An 18,064-nucleotide genomic window follows, 5' to 3' on the forward strand; every position below is an offset into this window, starting at 1 on the left:
ATTACATCAGTTACATTTTACTTCAGGCACGCACGCACGCACGCACACACACACACACACACACACACACACACACACACACACACACACACACACACACACACACACACACACACACACACACACACACACACACACAGGGGAGCCTCTCACTGATAAAGGGAGAGATAAGCAAAGAGGGGGACTAAACATGTGTTCAAGGTAAAGCAACAAAGTTTTCCATTGAAGCAACACTGAACAACACACTTCAGTTCCATATTGACATGTTCTTGTCCTTCCAATAATATATAATATATATGTTAGCTGTGCAATGAAAAGAGCTTTACGTAAACATAAGCCCTCTGACATCTTGATTGAATAGTTATTGTTCCCTGTGTGTGTGTGTGTGTGTGTGTGTGTGTGTGTGTGTGTGTGTGTGTGTGTGTGTGTGTGTGTGTGTGTCAGAGAGAATGTGTGTTCATATGTTCATGTGTGTGTGTGTGTGTGTGTGTGTGTGTTTCATGCCTATCTCTTCAATGGTTTAGGCGTTGAAGGCAATGAACAAAGCTTGTGGATTTGCAGCCAAGGGTCATGTATACAGTTTGTTTGCATTGTGGCCTTCAATTTAATTAGCAAGGTCACAGTCACACGGAGAGCTACGGTACATTCATCCACTAGCTGCCATGTTTGTGTGACATCTGTTTGGAACAGTCAAAACATATTGTAAAAGTGGGCATCCCAGAAGGTTGTGAAGAACATCAGAGTACTGTACATGCACCACATATACTGTAATATGATTTAACATGCCTCGGCCAAATCTTACATTTTCATTGATTTCCATTTCCATTGAAGCTGACGATTGTAGATTGTAGTAAAAGATTTTACGGGTCAATAGAGTACGTTCCCTTTTGAAGCGTAAATTCTTCTTCTTTTCAAATGTGATTTTCAGAAAACGCTTCAAAAGTAATAAAAGTGCAGGTGGTCCTCGTTTGTGAAGACCATCTCGCTGAACACAAACCTTGTGCTGTTTCATAAACTTTTGTTAACCACAGACCTTATTTCATGCATTTAACCAACATTACCATACAAAAACCCATTCCCTTTTCCCCCTACGAACCAGCAGCGCAGGGACTTCCGGGGGAAGCCTACAAAAAGACGCCATCGCTGCGGTACTCTATGCAGAGGTGAAGAAGATGCAGAGGTAGTCCTCTAAAGTTCAATGGATAGAGCATGATGACATGTGATTTGATGACATGTGATTTGATGGCATGATGACATGTGATTTGATGACATGTGATTTGATGGCATGATGACGTGATTTGATGACATGTGATTTGATAACTGGATGACAGTTATCTACCAGAGGGATCTACCGACAGTACAGTAAAGCCACATTCAGATGAACTCTTATCTCAGGGTGGCTTCCCCTGACCATTACCCGGGCGTTACCTGAAGTGTACCCATTCAGACATGAGGCATGTTGCTCTCACACATGTGGAGCACCTCCGGGTGTAGAGGAGAGAGGGGGCAGGGGTGGGGGGAGTTGGGACATGATGATCACAACATGCAGAGTCTGATAACAAGTTCCTTAAAATACATAATGGGCAATAACTGCCCGCTATTAACGTACGCGCATATTCATTAATTGCACAACATTACTAATTAATTAAATGACCCTACAACTCACGCCCAGATGCATCGATTTGCTGCAAAGAAAACAAGTCTTTTTATAAGTTTTTAGTCTGTAATGCAACCATCTGTTCCACACTGATGTGATTAAAGTTCATTCCCAAGGTTGCATCAACCCTGCTAGAAATATACAGAATACAGGAAGCTAGACATTTTTACCTTCAAAATAAAAGTGATAATTTATTACTTGGTAAACAAAAAACAGAACAGTCGACTCACTACGGGTTATCTATCTATCTCTGAGACACTGAAAGTACTGGGAGGCGGGCCATAGTGTCTGTCGATGATTTGATTTGACAGTTCTGGGCACTGGCGTTGACGTTGGCCCAACCTGGCATGTTCCACCCCCAAATCGATTGTGTTCTGGTGCAAAGCGTGTGGGTTCCAGGGTGAACAGGCTCTCTGATGAGGCACGCGCAATTAACGCTATCTTTAGAGCAGCGCAGTAAATACAATATTCCTGGACTGCGAGTTTAACTAAACAGTTACATGTCCTCTGCATTCTACAACAAATAAAGACATTACTGTTTGTTTTATTTTGTATGTTACATACTTATTGGCCAAGTTATGTTAGTTTATGGGCTAGGAATTCTGCCAGAGTACTAGTGATGCGCGGGTCAGGGTTTTTTAAGGCCCGCCCCAACCCAACCCGTCATTGGAGCCAGTCCACCCCGCCCAGCCCGTTAAAATATCTGAAAATTCCGAACCCAGCCCAACCCAGCAGCCCGCAACGGCCAATTTAATGTAATATGTCCGGACTCATATCAGGAGGAGCACAGCAGAGCTTCCAAAGTGTGCAAAGTAGCTAATAACGCTGTCTCTCTCCCCCCTCTCTCTCACACACACACACACACACACACACACACACACACACACACACACACTCACATGCTGCCTGCGCGACAACAGTTGTAGCCTACTGCTCTGGATGAGTTGCGCGGCTGCTTTCATGTCGGTCTTTCTTCAATTAATCCATGGTCTTCAGATAGCGCAACTACGCTTCCCCAAAGTGCGGATGGCGTGACCGCAGTGTTTCAAATGGAGGTAGCAGGTATATGCAGGCTACAGAAACAGTTCTTATTCTTCGCCATTTCTTTTAATTACCTCATGCGCTCTCAATTGGCCACGTTGCAGTAGTAGGCTACTAAACGTAGTAGTGCAGCAGGTGCGCACACGGCTTGCAGATATGGCCAGACTCGCTGTCTGATTTCTTTTAATTACCTCATGCGCTCTCAATTGTTCACAGCCTACTCACGTTGCAGTAAATTTGACAAATAGATCACTGTCGAGTCCACAACAGAAAATCTGCGGTGGCATTAGTATTATGGACACTTAAAATAATAATTACAGCGAATAATCCTTCCAAAATGTTTGTTTTGAGAGCACATAGGCTACCCCCAGCTGTGAGTTTCTTTACTCCATGTAGGCTATAGAGACTGCAGCGAGTCTGTCTGATTGTGTGTAGGCTACCTACATGTGAGAGAGAGTTCACGTCTTTAAGGTTAATTACTCTGCGTGTTTCACTGCTCTACATTATTTAATAATGTTGCTTTGTCACGTTCTGAGCCTGCCCCGCCCGCACCCGCGATATTTTCATAATTTGCCAACCCAGCCCGCCTGCGGGGCGGCCCAGCCCGCGGGACCCGGCGGGTTCTGGGTGACCCGCCCATCACTACAGGGTACAGAAGGGAGTATAGGCGGCCATCTTGCCTGCAGAGTTTTCAAATCAAGTAGAATACCGTTTTGCAAGAAATCTGGGGGGGTAAGTCCCCCTTTAAGGTGTTTTATGCTTACTAAGGTATAGACGGTTTTCACCAGCTGCAACCCCACAGCACTTCCTTTTTCTCAGCTTCTTCTTCTGTGTTTTATGGCAGTTGGCATCCTTAAATGTTGCATTACCGCCACCTACTGAATTGTATCATCTTCACAGTGCAAACTATTTACAGTGTCCACTTTCTCAGCTGTTCAGAAACACTGACATACTTCGATTTCTATTTTTGGTATGTAAACGTTTAAATGTAAAGATAGGCCTATGCGTGCAATATAGTCAGCTTACTCTGTAACATGTAGCTTTTATTAGCCTCTCAGGCTAGCTCCGGACCGGACAACAACGCTTCCTACTACCCAGCGTGTGCACGTTTTTCCGACAAGGGGTGGTTGTTATGGCAACTATCAACAACAACAACTACTACTAACTACTACAAGACATAAAGACCGAAATAGGCTACGTTGTTACTGTGTCTGACGGAGACACGGCCTAGCGTTAACACTTAATATGAGCCGAATATCAGCCTGCGCTCAGCTATGTATACAGGAAGTTAACCGGATATTCAGGTGGGTTTGTGACCATTTGTTATTGTTGTCAAGTTAAAACAGTCTACATATGGCTTTGGCTGAAGAATGAAAGAGAATGTTTCGCGTTTTCACAATAAAACACGTTTTATTTATTTATTATTTTGGGCCAAGAGCAGAAGATGTAATTCTGAGGCAGAGTCTTGTCTTGCATACATGCTGTCCACTTGGACAACAATCCCACTCGTTAGCAATCAGAATGGCCCCTTTATGGAACAATCTCAGGCAGCAGCATTCACGCTCGTACAAACATCACCCTCCACAACCCTCTCGCAACGAGTCAATATCATCATTTCTGTGGCTACGTGTTTGTCTCGCAGCACAGAACGAGGCCACGCTGCACTAATTCCTCATAAGCAACAAAACAGAGCCGTGTGTATTGTCTCCATCACGGCCAACGCTCAGTAAAATCAATAATGACAGGGCACATAAAGCTCAGCCAAGGCCCTCTGAAACCTCGTTAGTCTGAATACCTCCAGGAGATATGTGCTAATAAATGAAAATACAATTAACAGCGCCCACTCCGGCCCCGTTGGACTCTCATCTGACGGTCGCAAGGACGTACCCTGCAGTGTTTTCAAACTATCCTGCTTAATTATATGTTCTAATGTACAGGCCAGGCCGGAATTAGAAGCGTGCTAAACTTAACTAACCCTAACCTGGCTTTTTGTTTTTTGTCTTCTCTGCCTCTCGCTTTGGGTTAAAAAAAAATCATGCAACCTTTGAACTTCCCTGTGGGCTCCTGGAGGCTAGCGATGAGGAGCAGTGTGTGTGCGTGTGTGGGTGGTTTGTTAAGCATGTGTAGGCGTGTATGTGTTTGCACATGCATGTGTGTGTGCATCTGTGGGTGGTTTGTTAAGCGCGTGTGCGTGTTTGCATGTGTGTATGTGTGTGCGTGCATGTGTGTGATGTTTAATGAATCTGCCTGAAAACTGATTTAATGGATGAAGACAAACAGCCAATCTATGCACGTGGCTACTTGCACACGCTTACCTTTGGATAGACAGTCTGTGGGCTACTTGCACACGCTTACCTTTGGATAGACAGTCTGTGGGCAACTAAACGTGATTGAGGACCCCAGCAGCATAGCTCCTGCATCACATCGCTAGCTTGTCTGGGAAGCGATGCAGGTTTGGCTGTGGTTAGACTTCGCATACCACCTGGGGAGACCACCTGGTGCTGGAAGTGGTGTTGGAGGACCAGTAGGTGGGGCTCTTTCCTCTGGTCTCATGAATAATATCCCCATCCCCAATGTACCAGGGCAGAGACAGGCTCTGTCCTGTGAGTGAGCACCATCTTTCGGATGAGATATTAAACCCAAGTCCTGTCTCTCTGTGGTCATTAAAGATCCCATTGGCACTCATCGCAAGAGCAGGCGTGTAACCCTGGTTCCCTGGCTAAATTCGTGAACAGGCCTTCCTTCCATCATGGCCACCTAATCATCCCTCATTATCTAATTGGCTCTTTCAGTCCTCTACTCTTCACCGTGATAGGCTGATGTGTGGTGAGTGTTCTGGCCGCAGGCTGCCGGGCATCACCCAGGGTGCTTTGAGTACTTAGAAAGGAGTTATTTTAAATGTAATCTATCATCATCATTATTATTATGATTATTAGTATTATTGTTGTTGTTGTTGTTGTTGTTGTTATTGCCTTACATGTATCACTTTAATGTTGCATAGGTATCACTTGACTGTAAGCTTCATTCAAAAGTGACGGGTGGAAAAAAAATTCACTTATAGAGATAGACCGGAAAGATTGGGTGAGAGAGAGCGACAAAGGCTTGGGTGGTATCTATTTTTTCATACCTTCCTGACTTCATACCCTGGTATACGGTATTGACTAGGGATGCACAATAATTATCGGACCGATATGGCCATTTTGCGTTATTATTTATTATTCCGATAATGGCCATTTTCCGATAAATTATCCGATAATAATCATGCTTTATTTTTTGCCTCGGAAGCGGAGCTTTTGTTGTCGCACACTTGTGACATCACAGCTGCGACGCAAACATGGCTGCTGCCAGTGTGTTGCTGTTTTTCAGTTTCAGAATGATCAGAAAGCTACTGTAATTTGCAATCCATGTCCCACATAGGTTCAGAGAGGAGGGGAAACCTCTAAGCTGGCATTACGTTAAACCAAAGCTGGCGATGATGCAGCGGATATGTTTGTTGTTTTTGTTAGCGAGTTTTGTTAGCGAGTTTTGTTAGCATTAGCTCGTAGCGCGGCCTACCCTGCAGGCTCGTCCGTTTGGCAGACAAACTGCTTGTGACATTTACAGTCTGTGGCTTGTGATCAAACAGTCCCGCAAAAGCACTTAATACACAGAGCTGGCGTAAAGTTATAGAAACTAATGGAAACCCCTTTCCCCGAAATTAAACATCCAGGGATTGTGTATTTAATTCCAAAAAACCACTCGCTAACGTTAAGCTAACCGCGCTAGTTAGTGTTAGCTGCTGGACAGAGCCATCTAACAGAGCCAATAATGAAAACAAAGGCGCAGTCGCGCACATTAGGCTACATGAAAAGCATCAGTCAGTCAACATTACATATGTGTCTTTTCTTTAATCTGGTGGCAGCATTTTTCAGTAAAAAGTGAAACGACACAGATGGTTTATAGTGCCTGCCCCATTCATTGGGCCCAGGCTACAATTCACTGAGAACTGGAACCAATGCAAAATTTGAACAGATCAGTAACATGACAATAAGAGTCTAAATTACTATGCCTTTTGTCATTGTGTTTTATCTGCAGACTAAGCAGATTGGCTTTCCGTTCTATAAAAGCCTTTACTTTTGTATTGACTATAATCGAGTGATACACTTTATTAAAACAATCATATTATATCAGAAGTTTTCTTTGTTTTGCATTCACAGTGATATCAGTTAGGTTTGGTTAGGTCAGAGCTATGCTCACTACATCCATACATCTACCCTAACCCTGTTTTAACCCCAGGTGTGCATAAAATACAGGTTAAAAACAAAAACAAAAAATTATATATCTATTTTTATTATATCGGTTATATCGTATCGGTTATCGGAATATATAAGAATATATAAGAATATATTTATCGGTTATAGTTTCGGCTCTAAAAATCCATATAGTGCATCCCTAGTATTGACGGTATTGGGTTCATTAGCGGGGGGTGGTGAGGGGGGGGGGGGGGTGGTTGTGTAAGTTATCATCCAAAGCAATTTTCCTGTTGGCTATGTTCCTGCTGTAATACATGTATAGCTTTTATTTCCCATCAATAAAAAAGGTTGCAACCTCTCTGTTTCAGAAAACTTTATTTTGCATGCACAATGTTCACAAATGTCCTTAAATTATGAGAATGGCAATTAAGCGTTATGGGCAGGCCTGTATGTAAAGTGGTCTTAAACAATAAAGTGTTGTATAGAAAATAAAATTAAATAGACCTAAAAAAAAATATATATATATATTTAGGCTAAGAGTCCAGCCACGCCGGCAGCTTCGGTCGCCATTTTTCTCTCAGCTTTCAGCTCAGTTGCGCCTGCGCACAGTGCTGCCTTCTGCCTGTTTCACCAATAGAGACTGCCCTCTACTGACTGTGCTGTGCACTACAACGTCACCTCAATGCAGCATCTCATTCTCCATAATTCAATTTAATAGAAAGAGGAGCGTCTGTATTTTTGATGGTATTGCACGGTATTGAAAATCATACCCCGGTATGATCTAAATACCCCGCTATACCGCCCAAGCCTACAAGGTCCAAGACGGGATTCAAAGTGGACTTTTGTTTACATGACTTGCGGCTTAGAGAGCACTGAGTCAGCAGGACGCCCTGGGGAGGGATTTCTCATGGACTCAAATGGAACACTCTAAACTCAAATAATACAGCGAAAGAAAAGCTAAAGCTGCTTGAAAAGTTCCATTCCATCTCATTGACAGAATAAGCCCAGGCGGCCTCTAACTTAGCCAACTTTTGTACATGACTCATTCACCACGAGGTGTTCAAGACATGCACTTTTACTGTAGCGGGACCGGTTCACTTCAGTTGCACAAAGTGTAAGTTAAGAGTTTCAGCAAGGAACATTGTGTAACTATTGCGGTATACAGTGTCTACGTGCCTGCATCGCTCTCAACATAGCATCTCCAGCTCAGTACTTTACAGTGGTCACAGAACTCTGCATGGCCAGTGGCTTTCAAACTCTCTGTGACCGGTTCTGGATGCGTCTGTGGACCGCCTGTGATCCTAATCTGTGAATTATACCTTAGAGTGATTGCTGCTGACAATGCAGAGCAAATTATGGAGTTTTCTCTCAAATTTGTCTTGGCTTTGAAAGTCATGTAATTCAAAAGATCAGATCGTAAAGATCAGCCATCTGTCACAAGACTGCCATGTTTAGCATTCTAAATTTGGCATGGGAGAGAAAGAGGGAAGAAGATGCTATTTTGAACAAGACACACAAAATAATGTAGCTACCGTTTGTCTCTTTGTGTATCATTTCTAGATAAACACACATATACAGTATGCATTTGATTAGAAAACCACAGCCAACCAGCCAGCCCCCCCCCCCCCCCCCCCCCCCCCCCCCCACACACACACACACACACACATCAAGGCACACAATGACATCATCATGTGCTGCCATGGTGATAGGAGTGTGTCTGTTTGAGGACAGAGCCATCATGCCACAGGCTTACTGTAGAAAATCTAATAAAAATCACTGTAAGAACCTGTAATGTGAAAGTATGTATGTAGGCTAGTTGTATAGTGTCATGCTTTTGTGTTAATCTTCCATGTTTGAATGTTGCATAATCCAATATTGAAAAATCCAATACAAATATTTGTATAATAATCTCATATAATAATCTCAGTGATAATGAGTCAGTCCTATTCAAAACATACATAAAATGTGGCTCAAGCTGGACAAAAGGCACAATGTTTGTTATTGATGCTTTTCAAATGTTATTACAGCACATAACCTGGGTCAATAACATAAGTCAAGTCAAGTCAAGTCTATTTGTATAGCACACTTCATACACAGAGGCAATTCAAAGTGCTTCACATAAAATGGTTGACACAAGAAAATAAAAGAATAAGAGGATAAAATATACATTTAAAAGCATCACAACAGAACTTTAAGAAAAGCAGCTACGAGCAACTTTTTCGATTGTTATTAGACAGTATAAATTTTATATCAATGCATCACATCTTACCTCTAATAGTCGACGAGACCAACGCAGAGTAGTCTCGCTTGAACCCCGAGTGAATCGGACAGTGTTAGTCTGTCTGTGGCCAGGGCAGATCAGGAAGTGAAATGAAACGGTTTGCAGCAGCCACTTCAGCCATAACCACAAAATAACTTCCAAAAAACCTGTTAGAATATAACGAGAGATGTTCCCGAGAGTATGCGTGGCGTTCACATTGTTTATGTTATGTTGCTAGGCAGCGCAAACGGCGTAGGCAGGCAGCTGCGTTTCACTTCCGGGTTTCACTTCCGCGTTTCACTTCCGGGTGTAGCCGGGCCGGCGGTAGGAGAGAGAGAGAGAGAGCCCCCTGTTGACGCGAGTTTAGACAGACACAGACTTAATAATCACCTAAGGGAGCAATCTCCGATTGACATGGCTTTGGTCTCAGCTACTATTATAGGTAAGATGTGATGCATCAATATTGTAATTATACTGTTTAATAACAATCGAAAAAGTTGCTCGTAGCTGCTTTAAGAAAGAGCATAAAAAGAGCATTAAGCGACAGGCGCAGCAGTTACAAAAATAGCTAAAAACGTATTGGAAAAATTTCCATAACCTTTATAATAGTTGGACTCGAACCTTTATAGGCCACACACATCTCCTAAAAACAGCTGTCAGCAGTTAAAAGCGACGGTAAACATAAAAGTCTTTAATCTATTTTTAAAAGTAAGTAAAGTTGGGGCAGATCTGAGGTCTTCAGGCAGTTTGTTCCAGCTAGCAGAAGCATAGTGGGTGAATGCGGCCTTCCCATGATTTGATTTGATCCTAGGGACAGTTAGTAAGCCGGACCCTGCTGACCTGAGAGGTCTAGACGGTTCGTAGCGTGGGAGCAATTCAGCGATGTATTTTGGGCCTAGGCCATTAAGTGATTTGTAGACTAGTAACAGTATTTTAAAATCTATTCTATGACACACTGGCAACCAGTGTAAGGACCTAAGAACTGGAGGAATATGATCAGCTTTCTTAGTCCTTGTTAGAACTCTAGCAGCAGCATTCTGAATGAGCTGGAGTTGCCTAAGTTCTTTTTGGGAGAACTTAACATAAACATAATTCCAATTAAGTTATTAATTGGAATGTTAAATCAAAGCAATGTAATCCAATGGGCTTCTTGTAACTGGCATCTTCTTTGGGTGTTTGTGCACACTGTATGTGCAAAATAGAAATAGCTTAGTATGAAGTATGCGTGGGCATTGTTGTGTGTGAATGCATGTGTTTTTGTGCTCTTGCTTGCTTGTGATATCTGTGTGTTCTCTGCATGTGACCACGCCCTCATGCCTGTGTGTGAGGAGTTAATGCCCTCATGCCTGTGTGTGAGGAGTTAATGCCCTCATGCCTGTGTGTGAGAGGAGTTAATGCCCTCATGCCTGTGTGTGAGGAGTTAATGCCCTCATGCCTGTGTGTGAGGAGTTAATGCCCTCATGCCTGTGTGTGAGGAGTTAATGCCATCATGCCTGTGTGTGAGGAGTTAATGCCCTCATGCCTGTGTGTGAGGAGTTAATGCCATCATGCCTGTGTGTGTGAGGAGTTAATGCCCTCATGCCTGTGTGTGAGGAGTTAATGCCCTCATGCCTGTGTGAGAGGAGTTAATGCCCTCATGCCTGTGTGTGAGGAGTTAATGCCATCATGCCTGTGTGTGTGAGGAGTTAATGCCCTCATGCCTGTGTGTGTGAGGAGTTAATGCCCTCATGCCTGTGTGTGAGGAGTTAATGCCCTCATGCCTGTGTGTGAGAGGAGTTAATGCCCTCATGCCTGTGTGTGAGGAGTTAATGCCCTCATGCCTGTGTGTGAGGAGTTAATGCCCTCATGCCTGTGTGTGAGGAGTTAATGCCCTCATGCCTGTGTGTGAGGAGTTAATGCCCTCATGCCTGTGTGAGAGGAGTTAATGCCCTCATGCCTGTGTGTGAGGAGTTAATGCCCTCATGCCTGTGTGTGTGAGGAGTTAATGCCCTCATGCCTGTGTGTGAGGAGTTAATGCCATCATGCCTGTGTGTGTGAGGAGTTAATGCCCTCATGCCTGTGTGTGAGGAGTTAATGCCCTCATGCCTGTGTGTGAGGAGTTAATGCCCTCATGCCTGTGTGAGAGGAGTTAATGCCCTCATGCCTGTGTGTGAGGAGTTAATTCCCTCATGCCTGTGTGTGAGGAGTTAATGCCCTCATGCCTGTGTGTGTGAGGAGTTAATGCCATCATGCCTGTGTGTGTGAGGAGTTAATGCCCTCATGCCTGTGTGTGAGGAGTTAATGCCCTCATGCCTGTGTGTGAGGAGTTAATGCCCTCATGCCTGTGTGTGAGGAGTTAATGCCCTCATGCCTGTGTGTGAGGAGTTAATGCCCTCATGCCTGTGTGTGAGGAGTTAATGCAGAAGGTTGTCCGCCCCAGGGACAATAATGGAGCAGTCCCTCAGGCCTCCAGCTGGTCCAGACGGTGAGGTGTCTGGTCTGGAGTGGACCTTTCTCTGACAGAGGCTTCTCAGCCACCACATCACTGCAGAAATGTAGTCAGACAGTCTAATCACAGAGAGCCACTATTTCCCTCAGACGTTTCTCGCACTTCACCAAAGCTGCCTCTGTTTCTCTCAGTTTGTCTGCCTCACACCAACCTTCATCTCACCTCACCTCTCTTAGTCATTCTGTTTTTTCTCTCTCTCTCCACTTCTGTCCTTCTTCCTGTGTGTCTTCTCTCTCTCTGTTTGTGTCTTACCTCTGTCTCTGTCTCTAGCACACTCTCTCCCTCTCCTTACACCATCTCTCTCTGTTTGTGTCTTACCTCTGTCTCTATCACACTCTCTCCCTCTCCTTACACCCTCTCTCTCTCTCTGTTTGTGTCTTACCTCTGTCTCTATCACACTCTCTCCCTCTCCTTACACCCTCTCTCTCTCTCTGTTTGTGTCTTACCTCTGTCTCTATCACACTCTCTCCCTCTCCTTACACCGTCTCTCTCTCTCTGTTTGTGTCTTACCTCTGTCTCTATCACACTCTCTCCCTCTCCTTACACCATCTCTCTCTCTGTTTGTCTCTTACCTCTGTCTCTATCACACTCTCTCCCTCTCCTTACACCGTCTCCGTTGTTTGAGTGTAGCTGTATGAGGAATTTGTCACAATTTTAACATGGACAGGAAGGCCGAGTCCTCCACGAGAGGTACGGAGGGCAGGTATCGGAGAGTGGTGTGAATTTGTGTGTGTGTAGTGTACAAACGTACATGTGTGTGTGTGCATGCTTATGTGCGCATGTGTGTGTGGGCCTGGCACGTGTGTGTGTTGGCCATGGAGGTGTACCACGGGCCATTTGTACCGGCCCAGTGCGCCTACGAAATTGCCTCTGGGTGTGGGGTGCTCACAATGTTCTGGACCATTAGCTCAAATAAGTCACAGCCCAAACTCTTAGTATCTGTCTCACTGGCCAAATGACAAACTGTGCATCCCCCTAAACCCTGCCTGTTACCAGAGAGACAGAGGGAGAGAGAGAGAGAGACAGAGACAGAGGGAGAGAGAGACAGAGACAGAGGGAGAGAGACAGAGACAGAGACAGAGAGAGAGATTCTTCTCCCGTCTGTCATAATTTTCTAATTACGTCTGTTGTAGTGTTAGGGCTTTCAGATCTCACAAACATTTGATTGCACATGCGTGTGCGCGCACGCACACACACATGCACACACACACACACACACACACACACACACACACACACACACACACACACACACACACACACACACACAAACCATTCATTTTCATTTCTTCACATCATTGCATCCATCCATCAGCCGATGCGACAGTAGATCGCCTCCTGTCTCCCTGGTGAGTCCGTGTCGAATGCTTTTACACATACAGATGTGGCCAAATACAATTTGGGCCACCAAGAACAAGACTTTGTAGAACTGAGTGGATCAAAGTGAGGCCCATTATCCTGCAACACCTACACGTGTCTCGGATATTGTAACTTTAACAAGGTTGTTTCACATATTCTGTGCATTAAAAATGTAATATCCAGATATATGTAATGTAGTCCTGCATGTCACAGTGCAAGCCTAAGAGTCTCCCTGATCCATTTGCTGACTTTGACTTTGTCCGACGGCTCGATGTCTGGCTTCCTGTGTGAGAGGCCTCCACATGCACACTGATGGCTTCCTGTGTGAGAGGGCTCCACATGCACACTGATGGCTTCCTGTGTGAGAGAGAGGGCGCCACATGCACACTGATGGCTTCCTGTGTGAGAGAGGGAGCTCCACATGCACACTGATGGCTTCCTGTGTGAGAGGGCTCCACATGCACACTGATGGCTTCCTGTGTGAGAGAGAGGGCTCCACATGCACACTGATGGCTTCCTGTGTGAGAGAGGGAGCTCCACATGCACACTGATGGCTTCATGTGTGAGAGAGGGAGCTCCACATGCACACTGATGGCTTCCTGTGTGAGAGAGAGAGGCCTCCACATGCACACTGATGGCTTCCTGTGTGAGAGGGCTCCACATGCACACTGATGGCTTCCTGTGTGAGAGAGAGGGCTCCACATGCACACTGATGGCTTCCTGTGTGAGAGAGAGGGCTCCACATGCACACTGATGGCTTCCTGTGTGAGAGAGAGGGCTCCACATGCACACTGATGGCTTCCTGTGTGAGAGAGGGAGCTCCACATGCACACTGATGGCTTCCTGTGTGAGAGGGCTCCACATGCACACTGATGGCTTCCTGTGTGAGAGAGAGGGCTCCACATGCACACTGATGGCTTCCTGTGTGAGAGAGGGAGCTCCACATGCACACTGATGGCTTCATGTGTGAGAGAGGGAGCTCCACATGCACACTGATGGCTTCCTGTGTGAGAGAGAGAGGCCTCCACATGCACACTGATGGCTTCCTGTGTGAGAGGGCTCCACATGCACACTGATGGCTTCCTGTGTGAGAGAGAGGGCTCCACATGCACACTGATGGCTTCCTGTGTGAGAGAGAGGGCTCCACATGCACACTGATGGCTTCCTGTGTGAGAGAGAGGGCTCCACATGCACACTGATGGATTCCTGTGTGAGAGAGAGGGCTCCACATGCACACTGATGGCTTCCTGTGTGAGAGAGAGGGCTCCACATGCACACTGATGGCTTCCTGTGTGAGAGAGAGGGCTCCACATGCACACTGATGGCTTCCTGTGTGAGAGAGAGGGCTCCACATGCACACTGATGGCTTCCTGTGTGAGAGAGAGGCCTCCACATGCACACTGATGGCTTCCTGTGTGAGAGAGAGGGCTCCACATGCACAATGATGGCTTCCTGTGAGAGAGAGAGGGCTCCACATGCACACTGATGGCTTCCTGTGTGAGAGAGAGGCCTCCACATGCACACTGATGGCTTCCTGTGTGAGAGAGAGGGCTCCACATGCACACTGATGGCTTCCTGTGTGAGAGAGAGGCCTCCACATGCAGACTGATGGCTTCCTGTGAGAGAGGGCTCCACATGCACACTGATGGCTTCCTGTGTGAGAGAGAGGCCTCCACATGCACACTGATGGCTTCCTGTGTGAGAGAGAGGCCTCCACATGCACACTGATGGCTTCCTGTGTGAGAGGCCTCCTCATGCACACTGATGGCTTCCTGTGTGAGAGAGAGGCCTCCACATGCACACTGATGGCTTCCTGTGTGAGAGAGAGGCCTCCACATGCACACTGATGGCTTCCTGTGTGAGAGGGCTCCACATGCACACTGATGGATTCCTGTGTGAGAGAGAGGGCTCCACATGCACACTGATGGCTTCCTGTGTGAGAGAGAGGGCTCCACATGCACACTGATGGCTTCCTGTGTGAGAGAGAGGCCTCCACATGCACACTGATGGCTTCCTGTGTGAGAGAGAGGGCTCCACATGCACAATGATGGCTTCCTGTGAGAGAGAGAGGGCTCCACATGCACACTGATGGCTTCCTGTGTGAGAGAGAGGCCTCCACATGCACACTGATGGCTTCCTGTGTGAGAGAGAGGGCTCCACATGCACACTGATGGCTTCCTGTGTGAGAGAGAGGCCTCCACATGCAGACTGATGGCTTCCTGTGAGAGAGGGCTCCACATGCACACTGATGGCTTCCTGTGTGAGAGAGAGGCCTCCACATGCACACTGATGGCTTCCTGTGTGAGAGAGAGGCCTCCACATGCACACTGATGGCTTCCTGTGTGAGAGGCCTCCTCATGCACACTGATGGCTTCCTGTGTGAGAGAGAGGGCTCCACATGCACACTGATGGCTTCCTGTGTGTGAGAGAGGGCTCCCCATGCACACTGATGGCTTCCTGTGTGAGAGAGAGGCCTCCACATGCACACTGATGGCTTCCTGTGTGAGAGAGAGGCCTCCACATGCACACTGATGGCTTCCTGTGTGAGAGAGAGGGCTCCACATGCACACTGATGGCTTCCTGTCTGAGAGGCCACCTCATGCACACTGATGGCTTCCTGTGTGAGAGAGCAGGCCTCCACATGCACACTGATTGATTGATTGATTGATTGATTTTATTCAATGTTTGGATGAATACATGGGACATAAAATACATGCAGCCATCAACATCAAGGATAAAAACACAATAAAGTCCGAGGACTTGTTTTCATTGTGGTCCTTGGTCTCAGACATACAGTTCAGACAACATAAAAACAGACATTTATACATAAAAATACATACCGTCCTTTATGAAAATTTCTACCTACTTAAAAACTAAAAACAGATTTATCAAAAGCAATATAAAATAAAATAAAATAACCAATCCTAAAAATAACACGTAATTAAAGAACTTAAAACACTCCAAAGTCATCCCACTTTAAAGGCTCCAGGTCAGACCCTGGTAACTATAGGCCCGTCTCCATTCTTAGTGTCACGTCCAAAATCTTAGAGAAAGTCATCCATGAACAGCTATTCGCTTACATCAATGAGAAATCTGCTATATAAATTCCAATCTGGATTCAGGAAGTCTCATTCTACTGACTCATGTTTACTGTTCTTAACAGACTTCAAAAGAACTGAAATGGATGCAGGTAAGCTATGCGGCATGATCTTAATAGATCTGCAAAAGGCGTTCGACACAGTCGACCATAGCTTACTATTTAATAAGCTATCTGCACTAGGCATTAGTCCTCTAGGCCTGAAATGGTTTGTGTCCTATCTGTCTGATAGAGATCAGAAGAGCGAAATTCAAGGTCACCTATCCAGGGAACTTCCTGTATCATGTGGAGTACCTCAAGGGAGTGTCTTGGGGCCATTATTGTTTCTGATTTTCATTAATGACATGAAGTCAGCATGTAATGTTAATTTGTTCTTGTATGCTGACGATTCAGCTATTCTTGCTTCCCACAAGGATGAGAATATGCTTCAGGCTATCTTGAGCGATGGGTTTGACAGGGTCAGGACCTGGCTCATAGACAACAAGTTGTCTCTTCACATGGGTAAGACCGAATTTATTTTATTTGGCTCACAGCCCAGGCTGCGGAAGCTGGCATCGCCCAATATTGACCTTGGAGGCCAGAATTTCCCCGCCAAGTCCTCGATTAGCTACCTAGGTTGCTCATTAGATAGCAGCCTGAGAGGCGAGAACATGGCCTTAAAAGTCATAGGCAAGGTGAATGGTAGGACAAGGTTTCTAGCCAGAAAAGCCCAGCTCTTGGATGTAGCAAGTCTTAGGCTGCTGGCTAATTCTTTAGTTTCTTGTTGTTTTGATTATGCTTTAGGTTCCTGGTACGGAGGCCTGACTAAAGTCCTAAAAGACAAGTTGCAGGTCTCCCAGAACAGGTTGGTCAGAGGTGTGATGTGTGCTGGGATTAGCCCCTAGGGAACATGTAGGCGGAGTACAGTTCCAGCAGCTAGGCTGGCTCCCCTTGGAGGCCAGGGCAGTTCAACTGCAGCTAAGGGTGGTGCACAATGTACTCAACAACAGAGCTCCCGAGTACCTCAAGGACCACTTCCTGAGGAGCGGTGACGCTCATACTCACCACACCAGAGCCAGCATTGCTGACCTGTGCCTGCCGAGGTTTAAAACGAATATGGGCAAGAATTCCTTTAAATATGGCGGAGCGGTTCACTGGAATAAACTTCCATTGCACTTAAAAAATAGGTGAACCGTCATTCCTTCAAAAAGAAGGTCAAAAGCTGTTTTTTGGCCAACGTAAATGCCTAAGCAAAGTAGCCTACTGTTGTTGTTATTATTGTGCTTGCTGACAAGCAAGGCACAATCTTGAAATCCCACATACTTATTATTATTATTGTGCTTGCTGACAAGCAAGGCACAATCTTGAAATCCCACATACTTAATATTATTCTTATTATTCCATCCACCAAAAAGTTTGTCGCCTAATAACTCCCTCAATTTTTGCGCCACATAGACATGCCAGACCTCAAAATGACCGGCTCATTGAGGACATGTATGCTATGACTTTGTTAAGGGTTTGTGAAAGCGGTTTGGCCGCAATTCGCCATTAAGCGCCATTTTTTCCCCCATTGACTTGCATGGGGTTTGGAAAAATCTTGCAAAATCTTGCAGTAAATTAGGTGTAATTCAGAAACCATAAGAGCTAGAGCTACGAAACTTGGTAGGGAGGTGCACTGAGGGGTCTTTTACTATCCCCGAAAAAATTGCACCAATTGACCATATGGTGGCGCTATAACAGCCCTCCTTACCTTTTGCTCGATAACTTTTGAACCGTAGGGTCTATCATCAAAATTCTTTTTTCCCTGGATTCCTTGGGTCCTCCCGCATCTACTCAACTAGGCCACGCCCATTTCCGTCTGACTAGATTTTCCGCCATTTTGCATTTTGTCCAAAACCGTTTTTTTGCCATTTCTCCTTGAAACTTTGTCCAATCTTCACCAAACCAACGC

The sequence above is a fragment of the Poromitra crassiceps genome (genome assembly GCF_964638095.1).
Source record: "Poromitra crassiceps genome assembly, chromosome: 2".
In the NCBI taxonomy this organism is placed as follows: domain Eukaryota; kingdom Metazoa; phylum Chordata; class Actinopteri; order Beryciformes; family Melamphaidae; genus Poromitra; species Poromitra crassiceps.